Source organism: Rhipicephalus sanguineus, unplaced genomic scaffold, assembly GCF_013339695.2.
Source record: "Rhipicephalus sanguineus isolate Rsan-2018 unplaced genomic scaffold, BIME_Rsan_1.4 Seq838, whole genome shotgun sequence".
Lineage (NCBI taxonomy): Eukaryota > Metazoa > Arthropoda > Arachnida > Ixodida > Ixodidae > Rhipicephalus > Rhipicephalus sanguineus.
Window position 1 is genome coordinate 29,212 of NW_023616102.1, and position 24,280 is coordinate 53,491.

Sequence of the window (24,280 nt, forward strand, 5' to 3'; positions counted from 1 at the left end):
CTATGAGCGCACTCCTCCGCTTGCCCTCACGTGCACGACCTACTGTACTCCTGACCTGCCCAGATGGCGGGGTTCCTATGGGAGGCGCGTGGGCGCGTGTCCCCGCTCTCGTTCAACCGCGCACCGTTGGTGGCGCTTAGCACCTATAACCTGTTCGTCTGCTACTCTGCGGATGTTTGGACGGCGCCGAGTAAGAACGCCTGCATTCTGTGATGAACTGACGGCATATATGTGACTATTTCTTCACTTAGACGGCTGGTCAAGTAAGCTATTCAGTGCGGTTAAGTATTTATTGCACACTGGTTGACAAACGTGGAAACCCGTAGACTTACATATATTGTAGGACAGCCTATGTGGTGTCACGTCCATTTAATTGCGAAAAATTTCTGAATAACTTTTAGTATATTTATTGCCGAATTATTTTGCATTTGTGCATAAGAATTACGCAATATGAGGGCTCTGTTGGCCGAAATATGACCACGAACGCTGAAGCTGACGTCAGCGAACAGGTGCTGACTAGCGCCACGACGCTCGTATGTTACGGCCCTAGCGGCAGAAGGTGGGGATATCTGGGAGATGGGGATATCTGGGCAGGTCAGGGGAGTATAGGTCGTGCTCGCGTGATTGGCTCAAGTCGTGCATGCGTCAGCAAGCGAGTGATTCGGACCAATCACGCGTACCGCGCCGCAAGCAGTAAAAAAAAAGGAAAATGTCTGTGTGTTTTTTGTTTTTGTTATTGTATTATTTATTTATTATTGGCTGGTGCCCGCCCGCTACAAAGGTACAGTCTAGTACACTGTAACAAAGGGAATGGCCTCACTATCATCATCATGATCATCACACTGGCAAAGATGGCAGCCGGTTAGAGGTGCATGCGCGTATGTGCGGGTTGCTGTTGGAACAACTGCGTTTTGTAGATAGTGATGTCAAAACGCCGTGCATCAGCGCTGTGTCTTGAGTTTATTTTCCGTTGTTCCTGTCTGCGTGTGGTGTTTTGTAAAAGGTGAGAGTGTTTTTGCTTCCGAGTACCTCGTTTCGGTTGTCGCGATGTGCAAGGTCGACGATGAAATAAATGTTGCACTGTCCGTGCACGTAAACGTCTGGTGTGAATTTGGAATGCTCAAGAAATAGTAGTGCGGCTGCGAAGTGTTGTTACTGAGCCTGTGATCTCCGGCGGCCAATGCTCCTGCATTGCTAGCTTTCTAGCGAAGTGCGTAAGTATTTAAGCGCTGTCAGGCCATGTCAGTCGGCAAAGCAGACAACTGTTCGGCGTAGGTAGGTGGGCTAACGCAGTCGGCGGTTGGCAGCGGGCACCGTTTATAAAATGCTGATTGCCGTGAGCAACACGGCGACACGTCAATATTTTGCAGCAACTTAGTCTGTCAATTACTTCCCCGCGTTCTCAGCGATTATGAAGAGGCCAATTTACACGTACCTATAATGGTACAACGTCGTATAGGTAGCTCTAAATTCAAGCAATTACGGTACACTGAGCGGAAGAGCAAGGTTTCGTGCTGCGTATTCGGTGCGCCTACAAGGTGAGGCGGAGAGAAACGACAAAATGATGGCAAGAAACTTGTTGACCACTTTTTTTTTTTTTTTTGTGCGGATAGCCTTACAGATTTCTCTGTGTTCGCGTGCGTCTAAGCTGATCTGCATACGTGAGCTGAATTGAGGTGGTTGCAAACAATACTACTTACCTGCTGTTACAGCAGTGTTATTGTATAGCAGGTGTTAATTGGCCCCTTCATAGCTCTCTCAACCTTACGATGAGACATCAGCCAGGTTTTACTACGTCGCGTGCCCACAAGTTAAGGGAATCGAGCACATATCATCTGAAAAGCAAGACTAATCTACTATAATACCTAATTATAGCAAGCATCTCTTGCTTTGACGCCATCCCCAGTGCGCGTACAAGACATTTAAGCCACGCAGAAAGCACACTGATAACTACACTACGGAATTTTCGATTTAGTCCGCCGCTGTTGCAGAGTGGTTACGACGTTTGACCGCTGGCCTGAAGGACGCGGGTTTGATCCCGGTTGTGGTGGTCGCCTTTCGATGGAGGCGAAATGCCCGCGCACTGTGGGTGTCCTCAGAGACAAAAAAGTTAAGGCAGCTGGGTGCCAAGCCTGAAAGAAGCGCGGAGCTGGGCGGCCCTCTTTTGTTTCGCTTTAGTTTTAGATGTGAAGCATCTTATGACGGAGTTCAATCCGGTGGTGGTGGTGGTGGTGGTGTGCGGCGTGACCACCCTACTGCGCATGCGCAAGCCTGCACTCCCTCTCTCCCCTTTCCCTCTCCACATCACCCCTCCCCTTCCCCCTCTCATTTCCCTTTCCCACCCCTTCTCTACCTCCCATCTCCACTCCTCCTCTCCCCTCCCATCTCCCCTTTCCTCCCCTCCCCTTTCCCCTTCTCCACATCACCTCTCCCTTTCCCCTCCCCCTCTCCACTTCCCTTTTCCCCCTCACCACTCTTCTGAAACGCGGGCTCTACATGCCGAAAACACTGCTTCGCATCGCCTCATGGTCCCCTTTAGCGGGAGATGGTGTGATTTTTCTCATTCTTTATTCTGTTTTGTAGCGTTAGCTACACTTGCCTAGCCAGAGCAGGTTTCGCGGGGGTCATCATGAGCCGTGCTGCGCATGCGCGCGCGACTCGCCGCTGCTCCTCTGCGCATTCGAGATGGGTGACGTCGTAGCCATGGCGCGCGCAGCTATTAGATGCGAAGTATCTTAAGGCGGAGCTCAATCCGGTGGTGGTGTGCGGCGTGACCGCCCTTAGGGACTATACACGCGCTATCCGCACACCCGCTCCGCACGTGGCGGGACACCTGCCGCTCGCAAACGGAGGAGGAAAAACCGGAACGACGCCAATCGTCGCACACGGGGTACCGGTTTTTCCTCCTCCGTTTGCGGGCGGCAGGTGTCCCGTCAGGTGCGGAGCGGGTTTGCGGATAGCGCGTGTATAGTCCCTTAGGGACTATACACGCGCAACCGCACACCCGCTCCGCACGTGGCGGGATACCTGCCGCCCGCAAACGGAGGAGGAAAAACCGGTACCCCGTGTGCGACGATTGGCGTCGTTCCGGTTTTTCCTCCTCCGTTTGCGGGCGGCAGGTGTCCCGCCACGTGCGGAGCGGGTGTGCGGTTGCGCGTGTTTAGTCTCTTACTGCGCATGCGCATACCCTCTCCACACACCTCCTCTCCACTCCCCCTCACCATTCCCCCTGTCATCTACCCTCTCCCATTTCCCCCTCTCCCCTCCCCCTTTCCACTCTTCCTCTGAAACGCGGGCTAGACACGCCGAAATTCTCTCCTGCGCAACGCCGCGATGAGCTCGACCGCATGCGCGTCCCCTTCCCTTCTCTCTCCTCTCCTACGCTGCCCCCTCTCGCCCGCCTGTCGACCGCGTTCCCCGCTCGCCCTGTGAGAATTAACGGCCAGGCTAGATGGAAGATACGACGCGCGTAGCGTCGCTCTTCGCGTTCCACGACGCGAGCTCGGTAGCATGCCCAACGAACGCCAACGGAACGTGATCGTGGAAATGCTCCAGCTTCGCATCTACTCATGGTCCCCTTTAGCGGGAGATGGTGTATTCGCCTTCGCTGTGCAGTCGCCGTCTGACAGTGCGCTGGTGCCGCTTGATAGCGCCTCTGAATGGCGTTTGCAGGTGGGTAACGCCATGGAGAAGGAGAGCGCAAATGCTGCTCAACGGCGCAGAAGAGCCGAGAAGCTTATGTCATCGGACCCCGAAGTAGTTGCCTGGCAATTAGCGCTTCAGCGTAAGAAGAATGAACAGAGGAACGCTAAACGTGCTGCGGAAAGCTAAACGTGCTGCGGAAATCTGGAAAGCTCAGAATAATCAGCTGAACCTTTGCTAACGCTACGTATATCCTGGCATAGCCGAGCTAAGCCACTGCAAATTTTTTTTGTCTTTCAAGTATGTTTCTTTTCAACGTCATTTTGTCGCGGCATATTTGCATTTCTTCTTTTTTTCTTTTTTTTCGTACATTTTATCTTTTTTTCTTTATGTGTACCTCTTTCTTTCCTACCTTTGTCTCACTGTCTCTCTTATTTCTCTCTTGCTTCCTCTTTCTTTCCACGTTTTTTCTCTATTTTGTTCTCTTTCTTTGGTTCTCTCTTTTTTGCGATGATTTTCGTTTTCTTTATATCTTTCTTCCTCTCTCTCCCTGTACTTGTTCTCTCACCCATCAGAGTTGTTACAGGCCGCGCCGGAGAAATCGGCGCACGTGTTTTGGAAGCGAAGCAGAGGACTGAGATTAAAGAGGACGAAGAGAGCGCGTGTCAATTTACGGTGATGATCATTTCAAAAGTTTACATTATCACTGTTAATTCACTCCAACAATTCTATAATTCAACAGTCCATCATTCATATGTGATTACATTTAGATATAATTCAATAGTTTCTTGGCCAATCCCCCAGAGTGGGTGTGAGCCAATCATTAAGGAATTCATCATTTCTGTTCGCTCTGCCTGGCGCAACGAAAAGCTTAAAGGAGTACTGGCACGATTTTGAGGTGCAGCAAAACAGACGTTTTTGGTTTTCTTGGCATGTAGTGTTAACGCTCTCCCAAACGGGAGCTGGGAAACACTTATAAAATATTTTAGTTTGATTTTGAAGTTTTCACCTCCCAGCATCTGCAAGGCAGCTCCACCGCCATGCACAGATGACGGTTTGCGATATCTGCGTCCTGCATGCAGCCTAAATCGCAGAAATCACTTTCGGGGGTGCTGGACAACTGTTCACTCATCATGAACCACATGTGACTGACAGCAAAGGTCAGCAGGTGCATGTTTCACGAGTTGCAGTCTCCCCGTGACGTCATGGGAAGACTTGACACCTCACAGCGTAGCCGCCCTCTCAATACCGAAACCAAAATCAGTTTTAAAGTAGCGATATTTAAAATATATTCAAAGCATTCTCAGGCACCCCGACACTCTTTTTAGTGTTCTTGACACCCGTGTTTTCATTTAGAGTGTAATGTGTACAGAACTGTATAGTAGCGTTATATTGAATTTATACATAGCGCTTCGAGAAAGAACGTACCTTTTGACTTGCTGTTACATTTTTTTTCGCATCAAAGGGCAGCCGCAGCCATGCCCTGCACGCTCGTCTACATCCAAGGTGAACACCTCATTCTAGCTTGTATTGAAGCCCTCATATAAAGAACTTGATGTTTCATACATCATTAAAAAAATTGTTATTGTGTTTATCGATACATTGATCAGACGACACATATGTTTCCTTGGTGAAGTTGAATAAATGTTCTGGTTTTACTGGCTTGAATACTAGATGTGGTCGACCTTGTATGTTTGCTCCATTGCTCAAACGGGGCAGTACGAGGGTTAAAAAAATAAATTAAGGCAGCTTTGCACTAGTGGTGCCAAGCCTGAAGGAAGTGCGGGGCTGGGAAGTCTGCTTTGTTTCTCTTGAGTTATCTCTTTCTTTCCTCCGCTCTTTCTTTTTTTCTGTCTTTATTTCTCCTCTATTTTTATCTATTTATTTCCCTTGCCCTTTCTATATTTCTTCCTATTTCTTCCTTTTCCATCTCTTTCTATTCTCGCTTGCTTCCTCTTTCTATTTTTCTATATGTGGTTTTGCTTGCGTTACGCCAAGCGACGACAGCCCAGACCCCTAAAGTGCTTCACACTTAAAAGCACCTTCGGGCTGCATGATTTCGCGCTATCATGTACGGCAGCACTATAACGCCACGCATGTTAATTTTATGGTCGTTCGCGCGCTTTATCTCCTCGCGCAATTAAGGCATTACGCACGCTCGAACGTTACATGTCATTTATTTTCGAGCACATTCTAGACTTTACATGCCAGAATAGATTTATCATTCTAAACGTCAACTAAAGCGGTTTAGACGACAGAAAGTTTTGCAATGCATTTGATGTTGTGAGTACGTATATGCGACATCATTTGCGACGTCTAGTTTTTGTCTAAGATAGAAGTGCATACGACGTTAATAATACGTCGGCTCCCTAGACTGTAAGGATGGCACATTATGGGGATGTTGATTAGACGTTATCGATAGACGTAGACGTATGGATCTTATTTCTATGTTGACAGGATATCAGTGGTTCACTGGGAAGCGCCCTCTCCAGACAGTGGCAGAGCGATGAATTGGGCTAGTTGGTGGTCGTTCATGGTTTCTTTGTTGCGCTGCAGACGACGAGACGAGGACGATACAGGGACACAGGACGCACCACCTGTCCTGTGTCCCTGTATCGTCCTCGTCTCGTCATCTGCAGCGCAACAAAGAAACCATGATCATCCAGACAGTGGCCCGCGCACTCTCTTCGGAGGGGCCGTTATACACCCTTTTCGGAGGAGAAGATTTTGGGTGCTTGGGAACATGCAGACCACACTCAACAGAGTTAGAGTGCCTCTAAAGATTTGTGAGCCAGACAGGTCAGATGCTCGTCTTTAGAGCATGTGCGGTATAAAGACTTTCGCGCGTGTCCTGTCCCCGTGCAGGACAGAGTGTACAGTGACTCATCATATCCAGCTTTTGTGGACACATCACAGCCAGCGCCCCTGGCGGCCCCGGCGCGAAGCTAGCGCGTTTTCAATGGAACTGGCGAGTTTTTCCCGAATAATTAAGTGTAGAGGGTGAATGTTGAAAAACGCAGACCACAGAGCGCTTCTGGGAACCTAAACGCACGAGAGGACTGCAGCGATTATGTTGCAGTAAGCTTCAATTTTGTTCCCAGAGCAGTTAAAGGTTGTACAATGGGAGTCTATGGAAACGGCGAAAAATGTGGCCCGTTTTTCAAGACAAAAACGGTCACTGTGGTAAAACTAAGCAAGTTATGTTAATGGTCAGGAAATCACATGTAGTCCTGACACTCAGCTTTCGTTTGAAGCCATTCTCAACTTTTCGCAATTGGCGTAACATTGTTCCCTAACGCGTTTTTTGAAACGCGGTCCTTCAAATGCTTGTGGTATATTGATAAACCCTTGCTTATCACAGGCGGCACGGCGTCGTCCGTGGCCGAGTGAGTTAATCGTTCGCTTTCGAAGCGCGACATCACCGCGTCGTCATAGGTTCGATTCCCGGCGTCGGATCAGCTGTATTTTTTTTTTTTCAGCCCGTGACTTAGTTTCACACAATCCCTCAAGATGTCGCCGCAAAAACAAAAGAAAATAGTTTTCGTTTCGGTTTCGGTTTTTTGACTGCAATCTTGAGCTGTCGTTTCTCTTTCTTTTTATTTTATGACCTTTTTAGTGTATGTTTAAAAACTCCACGCGTATCAGATCGTTCAGATCTACATTTGTAATTCTTACTTTATCATTTTATAAACGTCCTAAGGAACAGAACGAACGCTCAAGTTATGGTGAACAAAGCTCTTTGAAACTTTCGTACGCGTATTGCGGTGGAAACTTTTTCTCCGTTCTCATGATTTCGTTATGATATTCTGAGGTACCTACAATTCAGCAACGTAAAGGAAACGAAGTAAGCTTAGAAAAACGAGGCGTAGTAATGAAATGACAATGTTAGACGTTTTTGCTGTTGCTTTTTACTTTAGGGCTAAGGCAAGTGTCTGTCGTAATCTTAACGAAGGAAGGGCAATTGTTCGAGGGATTCTTTTCCTTGTTAGACACAACTAATGAAACGAACAGATCATTACGCCAAGCAAGGGATAGGAAACACTATTTAATTTCTTTTTTTTTCAAAGAAATCAAAATCGCTATCTGGATAGGCATCAGCGGACGGCTCGTATACCCTACATGCTGCGCTATCAACGCAAAGAGACTGTGCGAAATCCCCTTTCCTACCTGGAATGGCTGTGTTCTTTTAAAGCACCATTTTGCAGAGTTACGCGAGGCTAGATCTAGGAGAGTTAGCGTCGAGCCTTATTTCATTTGTTGCTATCGCACTCTTTGCATCGCCCTTGCGGTGAAACTGGGATTTTTATCCACCTCTTGTCATATCTATCGTCCTACGTCAAGAGAAAAAGACCAGCATGCCTTCTCCTTTAAAATGACAAAGCACTGTGCGCTGCATCGGATAGGTCCGTGTGGATCAAATTTTTGTGGAAGTCCAGGGACTGGTGCTGCCATTTACAAAACGAAAATCCTGTGATTCAGTCGCTTTTCTCACGCACTCGCAGCCGACCTCAACGTACCGCAGTCATTTTAAACATCTATAAATAAAAATGTGCGCAGCTTGTACTAGTTGCGTAAGGCTGGAACCGTCAACGGAGCTAGTGTTCGATCTAGCTTCTAAGGTTTTGCTAGTAATACCAAGCTTTTGCTAGAGGTGCAACGTTTTTGCTAGTAGTACTAGGATATCGTTAGGCTTGGATGTTCTATTCTTCTCAGGTTATCGGCCGGTTCCCCACACTACGCACTTGTTGCGTGGTTCTGAAGGAGAAATGTCGCGTCACTAGTAGTTACGTGATGGGATTTTAGTCACGTGAGAGAGAAAGTACAACTTTATTAGAGTCCAGTGCAGACTGAGGTTGCCCCGCGCCACCCGGATGTTCCGAAGTTTTTGGCGGAAACATGTCACATCAATAGTTACGTGGCGTTGCGGGATTTTAGTCGCGTGACTAATTACGTGATCTTACTTGATTTTCAGTCACGTGACTAGTTGTTACGTGATTATAGTTACGTAAGGAGATGTTGTGCGATGTTACGTGATTTTAGTCATGCGGCAATTGCAGGCCTGGTGTACAAAAGATTGTAGTCACAGGAAACAACAACCCATCATCGATATCGCATATGTTTCACGATCACGAGAAATTAACTTTCGTTGCTCTAAAGAGCAAGCGAAGCTGCACCCATGCACTTTTTATCACGTTTCAAAGTTCCTTGGTCTTCTACGATATTTCTGGAATTTTTTGCATGCTTCACTTGCTCTATTCTTTTTTCTTTTCTGGTGAAAAGCGTATCTATATGGCTGTAAGCTCGAAAATAGTTGTAAGTTCAGCGCTGTGTGTGTGTTCCAATATCATCCTCGTTTCTTACGGTGTGAAACATCGAATTATGCTCTTCAGTGCATTTTTACAGCGCAAACAGAAAGCAGCCGTTTTCACTTTGCATTCCGTTCCTGCTCTTTGGAATGTAGGGACACTTGCAAGAAGCTTTGCAAGGAGCGTTTGACCGTAAGATCTTGATAATAGCTATCGTATCACGTGCCAGCCGCCGCGCGCTGTGGCTGAATGGGTTGATAGTCCGTGCTGGCTGTTCGCGCGTAATCGCTGGGGCGCGGGTTCGAATCACAATGCGGTTTTTTCTTGCTCACTTTTCTGTCTCTCTCAGAATTGCTTAAGTTTGCCGCGGTGGTACAGCGGTTACGGCGCTCGGCTATTGACCCAAAGGGCACAGGTTTGAGGGGGGCTCCTGCATTTTCGAACGAGGCGAAAATGCTAGAGGCTCGTGTACTTGGTCTTAGATGCACGTTACGAACCTGAACTGGTCGAAATTTCCGCAGCCCTCCTCTACGGCACGACTCAAAGATATTATGGTTCTGGCACGTAAACTCCAGCAATTTTTATTACAAGTGCAATGCTACTGAATATTTAGTTGCTTGTTTTCACGCTGGACCATTTCACCCAAGATATTTGCTGCAGTTTCGGTTTTGCTCCTGTAAATGGAGCAAGTAAACTTCTCATGTTTTATTATACCACGCAACCCATTACTTAATAACTATAAAAAGGAACCCAGATTTTAGTTAACCTCAGCCATAAGAAGGCAATACGCAACGAAACCAAGGCAAGCATGAGGGCAGCCATTTGTAATATAATGAAGCGTTTTGAAGAAGTACTCTACTATTAGTGACAGACGCAGAAACGTAACCAGGAATAGTAGAACCAACGCAAAGCTTGTATTGTCGAATCGTCGCCTTTTTTCTAAGGGAGCAGCGTTCTCTGCTTGTGGAAGTAGTGCCGCTCTTTTGCATTACATTTACTACCCCTCCGAAAAAGAGCCACCCTGGCTAATTACGGACAGCTGCACAGTGACAGCGAAGCTTTATCATGTCCATATGTAGAATCTCATGCCTAGTTATTTGATTACAATAAGTCTCAAGCGACTTGACAACGCATATCAAGTACGAGGTTTGCTAGAGCACACGGTACGGGCCGTGGTACTTCGGAAGAAGCTTCATAGACCGACCGGGGCCACCTAGGAGTCCAGAGCCCAGGCCCGTAGCTAGGGGGTATGCCCCAGGGGCCCGCCTCCCCTCCCAAATGTTTGACGGAGGGTGTGTTTTACTGACAATAATAATGAGAATAGGTATTTTTCTCAGACAGTCAACGCCTTCAGCAAGTGCCCCCTCCCCCCCCCCCTCCCCCCCACCATCGCCCTTCGCTTGACTGCCGCAGGCCGGCGGCCACGGCGGCGGGGACTGTTGTGCGCGGAACACACGGCGAAAACTGTAGGCAAGCAGACGCGAAAACGCGACAAAGCGCGGCCGCGCGCCGTTGCCATGGCAACGACGGAGAGATCTTCCACCGGCTGCTTTGCTCCTGGCTTGCGTTTCCTTTATCGAATTCTCGGCGCTCGCCACTTTCCTACGAAGAATGCTCATAACGTGCATGCCATTCGTGACCTGGAAGTGCCGGGCGCGCGGCGATAATACAATCGAGAAGCATGCAAGATATCAGGACTATTTTTATGAGGCGAAACGACACCCTTTCAACACGTTCTTTAGTGTACGCTGCTTTCCTGATCGGCATAGGTAATTTCATCGCGAATATCAGCAGATGACACACTGCCTTTGTCGTTGCAGCAACGCCACTTTACGCAATTGAAAGAGTAATCACTAAGAGGATAGTTCAGGCATGGCACATGCATTTCGTCTTTACTGCTGACTTTTCCGGAACAGGTACCCATGTTAGCAGCAATGTACAACAGAGCGAATGAAAACAGCGAGGAAGAAGACTTCAATACTAACAAGCGCTTTTCGCATTACAGTTCTGCTGACCGATTCAATGAGCACATATTCGATGCTCACTAGATTGCCCTCCTCACTGTGTCCCAATAATGGGTCATCAAGCTATACGAACAGATCAAGCTCGCCTTGCTTGTTCGCCTCAGGTTTACGACTAACGTGTGGCTGCTGCACCATATATGTATATATATATATATATATGGTGCAGCAGCGACACGTTAGTCCGAAACCTCGCGGGCTTTCTTGATTAACTGAAAAAAATGAGCGCGCAATTAGCACGTTGCTGAAGGTAGCGCAGTCACATGCCATTTGAACATGCCTACATACGCCTCATTGACATTTTGACAATTAGGTGAGTACTTGTCGAGTTAGACCTCATTAACTATTCCAGTGTGCTCGGAATAAGGTGCAGTATATAGGTTTGCTTCGCGTAACGCCATTCCTCTTTTTTTAAATCGTGCTGCGTGATAGCTGGGACACCCTGTGTATATATATAATATAATTACGACGACGCTGCTCCTGAGATCACCATGGTCTTTTGTGCCTCTGTGCTCATTAAAGAGCCCCTTTAAAAGTGTATATATATATATTATATATATATATATATATATATATATATATATATATACAGTTTCGACAGAACGTTCCTGGCTATTGGTTTAATTATATGAAAGAAAACTAGTCAGTGAAAACATAACATTTATTCTGAGCTTTCGGCCGGGGACCGGCCTTTATCAAAGAATGCATTCGTACATGGCGTACGGGTTTAAGTACAGATTTTGTCAATACATAGATGTAGACACACCATCGTGATTCGTTGGACTATGACATGGGAGGGGCCAGAACAACAACAACAACAGCAAACAAATCCCAGGGAGAGAGCGACACGCATACAAGATGACACACACAGCATTGCACTCTGTGAAGAGTAGAGTATAGGCGGGGTCAGAACATACACAAAATAAATAACAAACAGCGCTCCCATTTGGCGTGGTAAGTGCGTTCGCATCTTTGTCATTTTTTTTTCTTTTTTTCCCCTCCGCCTCTCGTTCTGAACCACACACGTAGGTTCGTTTCGCTGTTTGTTATTTATTTTGTGTATGTTCTGACCCCGCCTATACTCTACTCTTCACAGAGCACAATGCTGTGTGTGTCATCTTGTATGCGTGTCGCTCTCTCCCTGGGATTTGTTTGCTGTTGTTGTTGTTGTTCTGGCCCCTCCCATGTCATAGTCCAACGAATCACGATTTTGTGTCTACATCAATGTATTGACAAAATCTGTACTTAAACCCGTACGCCATGTACGAATGCATTCTTTGATAAAGGCCGGTCCCCGGCCGAAAGCTCAGAATAAATGTTATGTTTTTCACTGTGACTAGTTTTCTTTCATATATATATATATATATATATATATATATATATATATATATATATATATATATATATATATATATATATATATATATATATTGGTCATTTCATGCCAAGTGTCCCAGAGGTGGCGCTGGCACATCGCCATAGCATACACATACTGAAAGAAATAATGCACTTTGTACACACTTGTTTGTCTGGGTATACGTGTTGTACAGACGGCCCTCTAGCACATTGTGCCAACGACGCCATAGGCTGCTCTCGGGCGTCCATACTTCCCATTGGGCCCGCAAGCAAGCTCACATTGTAACGCGAATTCATTACTCGTTGCCCTGACATCAACGGCACATGACTTTCGGCCACTCACGGGCCACTCACATATATCTCGCATCTTGCCGCTGCCTGTGACGAGTGTCAACTGCAAGGGCGACCACGTGCTTTGCGGCGAAGCGCCAACAAAAAGAAATGCAGGACGCGTTCCGAGGGCTAAATTCAAAGATAATTTTCTTCCTTAAAACAAAAAATTATTTGATTAGACTTTCTTCATTACTTAACAATGTAGTCTACTATCAAACGCCGCATGACGAGGATTTTTACTTGCAACAAATCAGTATGAAAAATACGGTCAAACATGCCACAAATCGCATATGTTTTCTAATTTCACAATTGTTTTCGGGAAGATTTGAAGCCTATTTTACCCCTAAACATTTTCGTACTAACGTACACTTTCCTAAAAATCATACAATTTTTAAGATTCGTTAGGGAAGTTCCAGATAGCTTAAGAAAAAATCACGAACTTTGAAGATTTTCGTAGTTTGTGAAGGTACGTAGCTGGTAGTGAAACACAAAAATTTCGGAATTATTAGGTCAACTAAACAGATCCTCTGGGATAGCGCAAGCGTGGTTTCGAAGCTCAACACACAAAAATAGATGTTATACACATTTTTCTATTAGGCACAGTTTAACAAATACAAGCAAATTTCGAGGGGGCGCCATGATCGTCAAAGTTTTTTTTCGAGCGAAAATGTTTTGCAATACTCTATGTGGCACAGGAAATAGGCACAAATTGTATCAGCAAAATGCGCGATGTGCGAGCGCCACGTCTGGGACACTTGGCATGGAATATATATATATATATATATATATATATATATATATATATATATATATATATATATATATATATATATATATATATATATATATATATATATATATATATATATATATATATAAGCTTCTTGACTTAGACTGCATCGACGAGCTCCTATACAAACAGCTGCAAGGAGAGACCGTTTCCATTTGCGTTTAACCTCCATGCCTTTCAGTGCTTGTTGTTCATCCGAAAGGACATGGTGCTGTTTGTTTGAATTCCAGCTTCTCAAAAACTCAGCATTACCCGTCTTCCTATATGCCAGAGGTATTTGAAAGTTAGATCGAGCGCCTAACACATTTCTTCAACCAAATTTTCCTGTTTTATTGCAAGCAAATAACTACGCTTTTGCACCGTTTTGAATGAACGATTTTCCGCAGATAGGACGTGAAGGTAGGATAGCTGTTGTCTTACGGTCAGTTAGTTGTCAGGCTAGGGCATCTTTTTTTTTTTTTCCTACGGCATCGGAAGGTGTTTCGACCCAAGCAAGGCTTGTCGAACTTGCTGTCAATCTATAGTAGCACTCTGGCAGAGAAAAGGTTTTCAATGGCAGGTGTCTGTTGCCCAATGTGTGCATCGATCATTGCGTGTAGGAGCATCCTTGCAGTTATTGTACCGATTTTAAGCATTTTTCACCATCTTCCTCTTTTTGTTCCATCCTTCAATACCATTCCATTATGATTATTTGATAAATAAACAGTGAAATTGAATAATTTGCGCAAGGAAACTGGTGTACAATTTTCAATATTTCATTTTCCTGCTTAAGCTGGTTTCTGCGATGACGGCGTAGCATTCAAATAAACTTCCCCGTGGAATCAGAGTCATACCACCAGCTCTGCTCCAGATTACGATAGACGCATGTATAATTGCATTCCGGAGCATCTCAAAAGTTACCTAATGCCATTCGAATGCGGTGTCTCGAAACCCGAATGTCAAACACAGGTGTTCATATATATATTGCAACGGGTATGAGCCGATTAGTGGTCGTATCCCTAAGAGCGCGTTGGTCGGGCGTCGTGTCACCGGGAAAGGAACGTCGGTGCTGTCGCTGCTGATCGACTCGACGGTCTGCAACACCGGACATGGCCGACAGCGAGGACACAGCCGATGCAGGTTCATGAGATCGGTTATGGGCGCTGTAATCGCAACCTAGCTGTTTGGCGTTCACCGATTTGTTGTGTCGTTCGGTTTCTTTGCGGACAATTTGCCGTACAGTTGCCGTAAGGTCAAAGTGGAAACTGTAGCTGTCATCGACGCTTGCAACCATGGCCACGTTAGCTAACCGACCGAACTTTGGCGTGATACGGCGTAGTCTCAAATGTGCGGCAATGTTTGATGACGTTAGCGGCCAAAGCGAGACTGCCCTTGCCGATGAAGTAGTTGTACACATCCTCGGCAACACCTCTCAGTATGTGCCCAAACTTTGTCCTCTTCGGACATTTGATAATTCGCCGTCTTGCATAACTTGAGGATCACCTCTATGTACGTATAGTGCAGGTCTTACCTGGTATTTGAGTACGCTGAAGAAATTTCTTTTCGTGGTCGAATCTCCGAAGCACTCTATGATTTCAGAAGCGAAGAGGTCTCAGGTCATTAGTGATTATTCGCGGTTATCGAACCACAACAGCGCAGTGGTCTGTGAGGAAGAGAGCGACATACTCTAGCTGAGCTGTGGGATTGCAGCTGTTGCATTTGCTCACACGCTTGTAGTGCGTCAGCCATTCCTCCACGTTCTCGCCGGGTTTTCTTGAGAAATGCCATGGCTACATCTGACGCATCCAGTCGCAGGCTGTCCGTGACGGACGAGTCGAAGATGGCTGTGGGTCGCTGTTGCAGGACATCGGGATCTCCGGTAGTGTGGGAGGCAGTCGAACGAGGAGTCGGCTTCGGCGTAGACCTAGCGGTACTTGCTCCGTCGTCTTGGTCGCACTACCCAAGCACTCCCACCAGACAACTGTTACGGTTAAGGTTTAAGTATGGTTATTTACAGGGGAGGTTGATGGTCGGGTAATGATGGCGTCGGTAGACTGCACCAATTCACGTCTGCGTCCTCTCCTTTTGCCCGGCCTATACCCGTTGATATATATATATATATATATATATATATATATATATATATATATATATATATATATATATATATATATTGTGTGTGTGTGTGTGTTCATAGTGAAATTCGAATGGCGTACACTTTTCTACGTGCACTGCGAAGTTATTTCGTTTCCGCCGGCCTTGTCCAGAGCTTGGATCCAAGATGCTACGCGACAGATATGACCGCGCGGTGATTGTGTTAAGAAGGGTCCCCCGAATTTTACTACTTCTTGCGCAAATATTTTTTCGGCGAGTGGCGAGAAAGACCCGGACAGGCGCAAACATCAACTGAACTTGTTAGCAAGGATATATATATATATATATATATATATATATATATATATATATATATATATATATATATATATATATATATATATATATATCAGAGCTGTTGAAGGCCGGACCCGCGGCCTGAACGTCAATAAATCGCTTCGTACGCGCGTCTGTTGCACTGCGTATATATATATATATATATATATATATATATATATATATATATATATATATATATATATATATATATATATATATATATAGTTTGTGTGTGTGTCTAGAGATAATACCTTGCGGGTAGCACTCACTAAAAAAAAAAAGAAATGATGCCTTTACTATCGTTTCAGCCGTGACACCACCTTCGTCAGAGCCTTGTGAAGCCCGTGCCACAGCGGAAACGTTATTGAATGCATTTTTTCCCGCTTCTAATGTGTGCCACCTAGAAGTTCATTCAATGCAGAAAGCGCCGCGCGCATGCGCCGTTGCTCGACGTGCGTTCACTAGTAGTCGCGAAGGCAACGCCGCCTCTCAACTTCAACTGCTTTTACTCTTTTATAACCACAGAACAAAGCGAGAATGCCTAATAACGTGCGGATTAATAATAAACGCATTTTTTCTTTAGTAAATAGCAGCGCACTGCCTACAGCATTCTGCACATCTCATTCGTGCACTATGAAGGCTTGCCTGTCAGGGAATCTTAAGGGAATCTCCTGGAAAGAAAGGCCTAATATTTCCTTTGGAACGCCTGCACATCTTCATGGCAACAGCAGGAGCTCCGCTCACAGCTTAATCAATTTTTATATGCTGAGTGAACGAAAGAAGGGGGAATTAAAGGGTTCGCTTTTCTCTGCTGTCTCTTGCGACCCGTTGTTGAGCAAGTCAAATGCATTTTATATTCTACATCACGAGTGATACAGAATAAAGAAGTGGTTTTCAGAGATTGTAGGAATAGTTACTATATTATGTCGCATTAAGAATCATTGCTGTCAGCGCAAAAACGCCAAAATTCGCTTTTCTGCAACTCTTTGTGCTGATCAAAGTGGACGATTGGACCAGTAGATGATTCATGATTGACTTTGTGCTTGATGAAGTGCAAAGTTGAAACAGACTGCGCCTACAGAACATGAAAGGAGTGCTTCAAGAGAGCTGCCAGCCCATTAGAGTAACCTGGTGGTGTAGCTGCGCCAACAGGATTCAAGACAATCACCTGCAGCATATGAGACAGTCGACTGTGGGGAAAAAAAAGAAAGAGAAAGAAAGAAAAAGAAGAAATGCAATATGATAGATAGGTGCCTTTTGTGGGTGGGATAGACGGCAGATCTAGAGGTTATTACACAACACGTCGGTCATGTGTGTTCTACTACACGTACATTCCTAACAAAATAGCTTACCAAGTTCGCATTTTCCTGAGTACAATATCATCATTCAACGACTGTGTCATTTTTGCACACCCGATTTCACGGCGCCAAGCTGGCCGTGGCAGCCACACTTCGATAAGAACTAATTGAAAACAAATAAAAACTATCTTTAACTTGGTTTTTTAACTCTCATTCCTAGCATCCTCAAACTTATCCAGTTCTAATTTGAGGTAACGCAAGGAGCAAACGAGCAACACCTAAATGGTACACCAAAGGAAATTCGCTTATTATGCAACCACAATATCCTGTTCGTACACAAACATAATGGTTCCCGCTAGCTCAAAAAGAAACTGGGAAAGCAACATGCTGCTCCAATATCCCGCCGGTACGGCCAGCGCAAGAAACTAAACAAACAAACAAATAAAAACACGATTCTCTTGATGCATCGCGGGCGCGTCTATAACGGCCAGACATTCGGCATGGCACGTCTAGAAAAACTGCCAATTCATTGGCAGTCGTCGCCGTCGAGATAACGCCGACACACAGCGCTCTCTTTTCTGAGCGGTGAAGCGACAGTGTCGGGGCGTGTGTACCGTTTCTTTTGATTCTCTTTTATTTAGTGCCGCGTCACTGCATACGTCTTGGCGGGACTTTTGAATTCTTTAAGGTCGATACGCCACGTGGTGTCGTTCACGCGAACTAGGCCGCTGGTGTCCAGAAAAGCTGCATATGTGGTTGCGCACGCTGGATCTGGAGGTAAAGGTGAGCGGGAGAGGGCGTCAGCGTCAGAGTGCTTGCGTAGTATTTGAGAATTGAGATACAGATACAAGATTTTGAGATACAGATACAAGATACTGCAACACTGATTATATCTGATACGATACATTCCAATTGTATCTTAAGATACTTCGATACATTCTCAAATTTGTTAATATATATGCATATATATGCTATATAATGCAGCACTAAACGCCTATGCACATAAATGTTCGCTTCAAAATTTATGAACTGCGACCTATTGTGTTTCATTTGAATGAAAACGCTGTTAGTATCTCAAAAGTTTTGTACTTCTTGTTCAAGGTATATCCGTTTCATTCCGAAACAACTTATTGGCGTTTTTTTAGCGGCTTAACATAACAGCTCTTTATATATTTCGCTGATAGCGGTTCTTGCTTGTAGCTTTTCTAACTGATGGGAGCTAGTCGCCGCTCTCATTGCTGACCAGCAAGCGGGTTGTCAAGTAACCATATGAACTTCTATAAGAAGCCTCCGCACGATGGTGCAAATACCGCTGTGGAGTTCAACCTTGCCGGTAAACATATTACGGTTTTCGCAATAACGGATCACCGGACAGGTGTACGTCACCAAGAACATGTGCAGCCCAGAAACGTTTCAGACGTATTGTACGGTTGCGCAAAGCGCTGCAGGACACCGCCGCTATTCACGTTATTGACACTTATAGATCCGATTACCTGGTGATTCGCAACAGTAAAATGATTCAGGGAAGAGTAAACAACGAAAACAAATATATCTAAGTAAAATAGAAAAGCGATTCCGAAACACAGCGAGTAAGTATAAAAACACGATACAAGAGGCACCTCCAAGAGTTAATAATTGTTGCGTTTTACGTAGAAAAACCACGATATGATTATGAAAGACGCTGTATGCAGGGCTCCGGAAATTTTGAGCACCTGGGGTTCTAAGACCTACATAAATGCACACGGGCCTCTACCATTTTCCCTCCATCGAAATCCGGCTACCGCGACCTCCGGGCCAGCAGTCAAGCGCCATAAGCACTGGACCACCGCGGCGGGTAACCCCTAATAGCTACAGTTAAATTCGGTGCCTATGGAAAATGGCGTAAAACGACTCTTTGGGACACTCATGAGAAAAACGGAGCATTTGGTATAACAGTGTTTCTCGAATATCTTTGCCAACGTATTTAAGATGGCGCCTAATATTTTACGTTATTATAATGCAAACTCAAATTTGCTATAATTTACTTAGCAGTAAGCAGAATTATTGTTACTGTAACTCCAGGCGTGCTCGGATTATTATATATTTGTTCTCAACATCAGCTTTACATAACAGTAAATTCAAGTGGAATACAAGTATATAAACTTATATTCCACTTGAAGAAGAACAGAAGCAGAAAGGACGCAGACAGTTAAAACTAGGAATAAAGCAGAGCGCTTACATTGGCAGCACGTTAAAGGCATATTGCAGTAAGCAGACCGGCAGAAAAAAAAAACAATATTTGCTCATTATTTTTCACCCATAAGCGGTACTCAAACTGTGTGATTAATTCACGGGCTACAAAATTTGGTATCATGTGTTGTATGCTTTTACAGTATTCTCGAGTTAGAGACATAGAGGCATAGGTAATCTACGGAATGGAAAAGAAGGGCAGCTAAAAAATAACTCCTGCTAACAATCAAATTATGATTTTAAAAACTCTTTGAATAAAAGAAAACAGACGTACGCCAAGATAGCGTCTGTTAGGTGAATGCTTGTTCTGATAAATCCAGCATCGGTACCGTTGGTGTTATAGCTGTTAGAATCTTATTTGCATATAAGTGAATCTCATTCCATGTAATGCGAACTTACATTCACAAGACCCTTCAAATCGACGAAGTGTGAAAGCCACGAGAGGCAAAGCAACCCGCCATTCTTGCATTCTTCAGACTTCGTACACGAAACATCACACAAGAGGAACTTCGATAATGACTTTACAGCGGCATCAACATGTGTGCGAAAGACGTCGCACGCGGCACAGGAGGGTGGCTAAGTGCTAAGTGTCATGGCACTGACAAAACTAAAAAAAAAAAAAACGATTAAACAAAAATTCGGCTGGGCGCAGACGTTCGCGCGCTTGTCTGTCGAGACGACGCGAGCGCCACCTCGTAACTCTGCTCAACCAATATATAGGGACGCTCAGAGCTTATCGCCTATCCTCGCTGAAAAACTCTTGCGGAAAGATAAAATAATGTCACTGCCTTTAGTTTTATTCCGGTGACTTAGTGGCAGCAGTATCAGCTTGAGAAGCTCGAGCTCAGCCAAAGTTTATTGCTTCGCACGGTGGTGGTGCGATCGCAGTATCTTGTATCTTAAGATACACGATACGTTCTTCAATGTATCGGAAATACAGATACAGATACTTGTTTTGCGAGACGTATCGCGATACAGATACAAGATACCCAAAAAGTATCTAAGATAGTATCGAAGATACATGTATCTTCGATACTGCCCAGCACTGGGTGACATGATGGATGCAAAATTGCGAACAAAGTGCCGGAAATACGAACATAGGCCCACAAAACTACGAAGTTCATTCATGGTCGTGGGCTTTCGAAATTCCGCGACTGTACGAAGTTTTGCAGGGTCAGGTAATACGCCGTGTTTGGACACGATGTGGCCTAAGATGACGAGCTCTCGGGCAGCGAAGCGGCGTTTCTTGAGGTTAAGCTGAAGGGGCCAGCGTTGGTCAGACAAGTCAAAACGTGCCTGAGGCGAAGGAGGTGCGTAGGGAAATCATGCGAGAAAACCACGACATCGTCGAGGTAACAGAAGCACATAGACCACTTTAGACCACGTAGCGTATTATCCATAAGTCGTTCAAACGTAGCAGGCGCGTTACAAAGCCCATAGGGCATGACGTTAAACTCGTAGAGTCCGTCAGGTGTAATAAATGCAGTCTTCTGGCGATTGGCCTCAGGCATTGGAACTTGCCAATAGTCAGACTTCAAGTCCAGCGACGAGAAGAATTCTGCTCCGTGAAGGGTGTCAATGGCGTCATCAATGCGCGGCAAGGAATAGACGTCCTTGCGTGTTATATTATTTACACGACGGTAGTCCACACAAAACCGGATGGATCCGTCTTTTTTACGCACCAGGACGACAGGAGACGCCCAGGGACTGTGCGATGGTCGAATAACGTCTCTACGAAGCATATCTTCGACTTGGTCGCTCATGACACGGCGCTCTCCAGCGAAGACGCGGTATGGTCTTTGACGCAGCGGCTGGTGTAAACCGGTGTCAACATAATGTTGCACTTGCGACGTGCGGCCCAGTTGAGGTTGCGACACATCGAAAAAGTTCGGGAACTCGTGCTGAAGATCAAGCAGGTCGGCGTGTTCGACAGGGGTGAGGGTATCTGCGATGGCACTGGAAAACATGTCCCTGCACGACTCCCCGAGTGCTGACAGGGTATTGAGTTGGTCGCAGCAGTCATCTGGGACGTCAACCAGAGACGAGGAGTCGAGATTTTCCACGCGGCCGAGACATTCGCCTGCAAGCAGCGCGACAAGTGCGGAGAGCGGATTTAAGACGAATATATTGCTGCTGCTGGCGGCGATGTCAATCGTTGCGAAAGGTAGCGGCAGAGCTCTACGACTCGTGAAGACATCAGACGGCGTGAAAAAGACCGTGGCGTCGGTGTGGGCGTTGCAGGAAACAGGAACAAGTGCGAAAGTTCCAGGCGGAATGTCGGTATCCTCACGAACGAGGAACTTAGGCGGCTGATAAAGACTTCGGCGCGTGCGCAGTCGGTGACGGCATTATGGCGGGATAGGAAGTCCCACCCGAGAATGACGTCATGCGAACACGCAGAAAGGACAATAAACTCAACGATGTACAGGCTGCCTTCAGTGAACACTCTTGCAGTGCAGGCTGCGACAGGCGTCACTTGCTGCGCGCTTGCGGTGTGGAGTGACAGTCCAGAAAGCGGCGTCGTTACCTTGCGAAATAAACGACAGAGTTAGCGGCTATGACAGAAACGGCTGCGCCGGTGTCCACAAGTGCAAAAGTACGAACACCTTCAACAGTTATGGCGACCATGTTAACAGGGGAGGAGTGAGGGCTTGGACACTTCGAAGATGGCGCAGTTCTTGTCTCTTGAACTGCGGCGGTTAGTTTTCCTGGTCGGAGGGTCCGGGCTGGCGACGCATGGGGGAGGGCGATTGCCGCCGAAGAGATGGTGAGCGCTGCGGCTGGAATTCAGGGCGGTGAGTAGGGACATCACGCTGTGATGGGCCAGGAACGTAATGGGAAAAGGGCTGGCTGCCGGATTGCGACGACCGAGCACGGTTGCCGAAAGTTTGGGGGCGACAGCGGCAATAGATGGATGGATGGATGGATGCTATGAGCGTCCCCTTTATAACGGGGCGGTGACATGTCTGCACCAGGCTCGAAGGAGAAAAAAAAAGAAAGAAAAAAAAAACTTCCTTGTTTCATGTTGTCCTAATGCCTTATCTACATTGATTAAGTTTATGTTATTATACCAAAAATATAAATTCACGGTCCATCTCTCTGCCTCTTAAGGCAGAATGACCTTTTCCCCCCCAATTATTTATTTTTGTACTTTATCTCTACTTTTCTGCCACCAATACTCTAACCGTCTCTTACTTATTTCTATCGCGGACGTGTTCAGCTTTCCATTGTTGTCCCTAAAACCCAAGGCTTCATGTAGACTCGTGCCCACACGTATACCTGGGTGAATATCGCCACATTAAATCAGTACATGTTCCATCGTTTCCTTAGTTCCCCCGCAGACCCTTTTCATAAATACGCCACCTGACGGTGGGCTTTTCGTCTTTTCGTCAGTTTCGCTTTGCAAAGGAGCGTGGGATAGCCAGCGCCATCGTGAGGGCATGGGAAGCGAGCCGTCAAATGCGTGAGTGCTGTGATGTTTGTCTTGGCGGCTAGTTCTCCGTGTCATCCGCTGAAATCTCACCGTTTGTGTGCTTGAACCAGCTCTTAGTACTCTCCGTTGGTCTTTCTGGGGTCTTCCGCTGCACAATGAGCAACATTTTGTACCCTTCAACGGGCTGGACGAGCAGTTTGGCTCGACTGCCGCGGTTGCGGGACCGTGACCACAGCCAACTCGCGTGCGCGCCCGGACCGGGAAAAAAAGGCTCGCCGAAGCTACAAACTTCTCACCGAAGGAAAAGAAGGACGTAACTGTCGCGGAACTATGCGACCGCAACCGGTGAAAATCATGTCTGCCGCAAGCCACACCACGCGTTGGGTATATTTGTATGCAGTGGCGTAGCCCACACCGGGCCCGTGCCCCCCTCCGAAATTTTTTTTTGCCATGGCACACAGCCCAAATGACACTCGACCACATCTGCCTGCCCGGCCTCCACTTCAAATCAAGGTGGTTTGAAACCCGCCCCCCCCCCCCCCTCCGGAAAAAACTTCTGCCTTTGCCCCTGTTTGTCTATACTAAAAAATGTTGACACGTGGCTTACGATATGCGAGTACTGTCGCTACTAAATGAACGGTACGCAACTTCATTTTTATTTTTCTGACTGGCCTTATGAACCCTCGCAGTATTTCTGCACAAACAATCTATCGCAATTCACCGCATGCAGGCGCTCGGGAGAAGACTATTCATTCGTAAAAGCAAGGCTACACATGGCGCTGTGAAATAAGCACGTCCGTTTCTGTAGCGCGTTTACAAAACGGCGCCCTTCCGCACGTCCGTTTGATATCACGTACGGAGAGAGAGCACGTGCGTTTGTTGTTCACGTTTTATCGCGTACCTTAACGCTGTTCTCGTCGCGATATCCTCACTGGTGGCACATGGGAACGCAGCACGTCTGCACCATTGCAGCACGCCGTCTCTACGAAAAACGTTGATGAGAGTTCACGATTCGGCGGTGCTGAAATGTCACGCACTGACACGTTGCCGAAGCCTGCGTCGTCTGCTGCGGTGCCCTCACAATGGCGGCAGACTGTAGTTTGCGTGCGCGGCGCTAGGGGCGCCCTTTTTCGAAAAGGGTCCGCGATAGAAATAAGTAAGAGACGGTTAGAGTATTGGTGGCAGAAAAGTAGAGATAAAGTACAAAAATAAATAATTGGGGGAAAAAAAGGTCATTCTGCCTTAAGAGGCATAGAGATGGACCGTGAATTTATATTTTTTGGTATAATAACAGATTTAATCAATGTAGATAAGGCATTAGGACAACATGAAACAAGGAAGTTTTTTTTTTCTTTTTTTTTTCTCCTTCGAGCCTGGTGGCAGACATGTCACCGCCCCGTTATAAAGGGGACGCTCATAGCATCCATCCATCCATCCATCCGGTCTATAGCGGGCGACGT